Genomic DNA, 4,285 nt, shown 5'->3' with positions numbered 1-4,285 from the left:
TTTCTAAAGGAAATTTTCACTGATGGTCTTTTATTCAAACATCTGATGCACATACCGTATCCTCTTCCTTCTCTCAATCAACACGGCACTGGCATTGCACAAGGGAAATTTACAATCACTCTATGGTGTTCATTATCTAAACTACCGGTATACTAAAATATTTGTAGGATGAGGGAATGGTGGAAATGTAAACATTTTAATAGTCTAGAAAAACTACAATGATTTAAAGACTTAATAAGTTATTGGGATACAGCAAGAAAACTGTCCTATAGTTAAATAGTTTTATTGAACCAAGCCACCACAATAGGAGGCCAGAGAGTTGCCTACTAGCTATAAACAACAGCTAACTGATCTAATTGATGAACAAACTGGTAGCACAATTCACAAGAAGACGCTGCTCTCTCATTGTTTGAATGACAGTGAGAAATATACATAAACTGGAAACAGTAACATGATAGAAACTGCAAAAAAATCAAAGGAAACTTTGTGTTCCTCAGTATCCTTTTAAGTATTAGGACCCCATTTATAAAAAAACTTCTTGGAACCTTAATTCATTTTTTGGGGAATATTATAGTTATTAGAAATCTGGATAACTTAAAACAATATGTGTGTTAACAAAAAGCAAATTTTAAACAATTGACATTCAAAAGATTCACTTTCCTTCTAGCAACATAACTGATTAATTCTAACCTTCAATTTTTTAAAACGAAGATACATAAAGAAAGAAGAAACATGAAGTTTTGGCATATATATACAGCAGTAAGTCTGACATTAGCATCATGCCTTAAACATACTTGTAACTTAATGTATTATAAGCCAATCCACAAGACACAGAGACAACTAAAAACATATGCTCACAGGAGATTAATGTTATTTGGAACTAAATTTCAATGTCAAACAGACCAAGACACCTAAGATCAGTGGGTTCTAGAGGCATGATGCTTCACATAACCAGAAAATGTTCAAGTAATACAACTGTACATCAGAGTACACACGTTGTATATCATATTTCTTGCAGCAGACTATCGTCGTACATGCAATCCGGACAGCCTCAAGTTTTAGTTCTCAAGAGATGGGGAATGGAAGCAGTAAAAGGAGGGGACAGTGAAGAAAGTGGACTTTATCTTATAAAGAAGAGATTCTCTGGAAAGGTGTGCATGTAGGCAGTTTCGAAGGCACTTTGTAAGATATGCATGGAAGACAAAACTGTGAATAATTATTTACAAGAACAATATTTGCTCAAATGCAAATGAAGCGTAATCATCAACACTGCGCTCATGACTCAGAAATAACTAAAGCTACAGAGATTTTAACTTACACACTTATGACGCTGAAAAATTCCATGATCATTTTTAACCAGGCCCGAGAAGATCACAGAGATGCCTATAACTGACTAGGAACCTTTAAGAGAGAGAAGTCAGCTCATGCCCACACTGGGTCTGACTAGAGTAAAATGCATAACTCTGCATATTACATGTCCAATACAACAGATTTTTTCTGACTAAAATGCAAAAATAGTTAACAATTCACTTAAATAAAAAGGCAGTGCTTAACTGTTTATTAACGATCGATGATATTTACAATGCCCTTGGAAGTAACTGTGACCTTTCAATTTTTTATCCATTTACACTATACTGTACACTGATTTCACCATTTTCCTTCACAGTGCTAAAATGTATTGGAGGGAAGAGACTATTTTTCAACTTATGCTTTCTCATGGTACCAAACCCTTAATATCTTTTGAAAAATTCTTTGGAAATAAAAATATTATTACCATCACCAAATACAAAGCAGATCAGTTCACAAATAACTTTCACTTTCCTACATTAACTTAGAACTAGAGTGATGCCCCAGCCAATCTGAAAGAAGTGGAACTCTGACTTATAGAGAGCTTACATAGAGAAGTATCTACCACTAAAACCAGTCCTTACTACGATACCACCACCACCATACAAGTCTTTGACAGAAGACTGTAGCAGCCCAGTAGCAGAAGTACCAGCAGCAGTAGCAGCAGAAGGAGACTCTACTCATCTTGAAGATTACTTCTTCTCACCTGTGATACAGACAGTAGCACTAGTCGAGTCCATCCCAAGTAGATTGACAGCAGTGCTGGTGAACACTCCTTCATCCTCTGACATGAGAAAGAAAAGATTATTCCTGTTACTTTCCAAAATACTGTTCTACATCATTACTATGGCCTCTCTTGTGGCTGAAAAAATTCAGTTCGGTTCTTGAATGCCAATGGTATAATTAATTATGTACAAAGTTACATTATTCACAGATATTAAGTTCTCAGACTCCAAACATCACCAGTACACAAGTACAGAACCACAAGTCAAATTTGAGGGAAGAATGATGGAAAGAACAAAGAGTACAACTCTGTACTTTTGGAACCTCAATATTTGAATGTGCATTAGCTTGGCCATTGTGTCTTTAGTGTTTTCTACCTTGTTTTGTTTCATGCCATATACTGAAGTGAAGAAAAAAAATCTTACCTGGGAAGACCTGGGGAATGATCAATCTACAAACACCGTTTCTGTAAACTATCTGGTAGTCTGGTCCGTTCTGGAGGATGATGCCCCCCTTGGACCATGTCACCTGGACGGGAGGGTCTGCCTGCACCACGCACTCTAGACGCAATGCCTCTCCGGCCACCACCGTCAGATCGCGCAGTGGCTAAGAAATAAAGTTTTATCAAGTGAAAAATACTGATAGAGAAAGCTAATAATGGGAAACTGAAATATATTGGGAGATCAGACATTTAAATATGTATAACAGGGATTATTATTCTGTCCAAGGAAGAGTATATTCCTGAGGTAAAATAAAAAAAAAGGTACAGTATTGATATTGACTCTTGTGTATCATAGTTTTATTTTGTATTACTTTGGTCATCAGATCACAAACCCGAATAAACCAGTACAGTACGGTATAAATTTTCCAACTAAAATTATATATTAAGGGTCTCAGGGTTCAAGCTTCCTGAAGCAACAATTAGTATAAGGAATAGTACTGGGATGAATCAGGGCACAACATTTAAGGAGCACGAGGAAAAATAGAATGTCAATGGATGCAAGATATTAATTTCAATCTGAAACTTGAACAAACCTTTGTCAATAAGAGGGTAAACAAGTTTACATGAAGAGACATTCTTAAGGCACAGACAAGATACAAGACCATTTTAATAAGGTCTGTGAAAAAATTACTCCCAATTTTTAGATGAAGTTGTAAATGAATTGGACAACAGAGTACAGTAATATGTTTGGCCTAATGTTAGCATAGAAAAGATAAATACTGTACTATACTGCAGCACTGTAATATTGCAAGAAGTGAATTCTGTATTTTGCATGAAAAAATAGAAGAAAAAAATTATTTATATTCCTGACATTTTTACTGTATGGTTCACATCACACAGTAACATTACTGTGTGGTGCAACATAAGTTTTCACTACAAATACTGTCCATTAACATCTTAAAAAAAAAAGATCTACATTTACTGACATGCCTTGTGGAAGCATATAACAACAATCATCTGGCCATACAGCGCATCCCATCCAATGATATGTAGGGATGTGGAAAAGGAAACAAATTCTAGAGAAAGATGGAAGGGTTTGGAGAGTGTAAAGATGACACTGTTGTGATCATCAGTAAGTAAACACTGCAGAACCTGTAAAGGAGTTGGGGCATGAGTTGGTAAAGGAGATGCTGAAAGTAAAGGTTAATAAAAAAACTGAGGCTGTAGGTCCTGTGATGGGAGTGAAAGATGCAGCTGGAAGGAGAGAGATTGGAGAGGATACTTTTTTATCACTCCAGCTTTCAAACAGGATAGAGATTTGGTAACGAATGGGAAAAATTATAGTTTAAAGGAACCGTATTGTCAAACAGGATAGAGGAATGGTGATGAATGGTAAAAATTATAGTTTAAAGGTGCCATATTGTCAAACAGGATAGAGGAATGGTGATGAATGGTAAAAATTATAGTTTAAAGGAACCGTATTGTCAAACAGGATAGAGGAATGGTGATGAATGGTAAAAATTATAGTTTAAAGGAACCATATTGTCAAACAGGATAGAGGAATGGTGATGAATGGTAAAAATTATAGTTTAAAGGAGCCATATTGTCTATAGGATGATGAACTATAGCCTATACCGTATGTGAGGTGGAGGGAACAGCAAAATGTACAGTAACATCAGAATGAATATAATAAGTTATGAAACCTAGAGTGAGGCAGATGAACACTATGAAGGAATGTCTGGATGAGAGGGGTGTTGGAGTGTGTGGATGAGA

General features: G+C 35.9%; 1 long non-coding RNA gene across 1 annotated transcript; it reads right to left on the bottom strand.

Moving 5' to 3' along the window:
• Nucleotides 1-269: 269 nt before the first annotated feature.
• LOC121859753 lies at nucleotides 270-4,279 on the bottom strand. The gene is made up of 2 exons (XR_006087709.1): nucleotides 2,496-4,279; nucleotides 270-2,131 (listed from the first exon to the last, which is right to left on the bottom strand). It is a non-coding gene; the product is annotated as an uncharacterized LOC121859753 (long non-coding RNA).
• Between the last annotated feature and the right edge of the window lie 6 nt (nucleotides 4,280-4,285).

The sequence above is a fragment of the Homarus americanus genome, unplaced genomic scaffold (genome assembly GCF_018991925.1).
Source record: "Homarus americanus isolate GMGI-L3 unplaced genomic scaffold, GMGI_Hamer_2.0 scaffold27231, whole genome shotgun sequence".
NCBI lineage: Eukaryota > Metazoa > Arthropoda > Malacostraca > Decapoda > Nephropidae > Homarus > Homarus americanus.
This window is presented reverse-complemented; position numbering and strand designations above follow the sequence as displayed.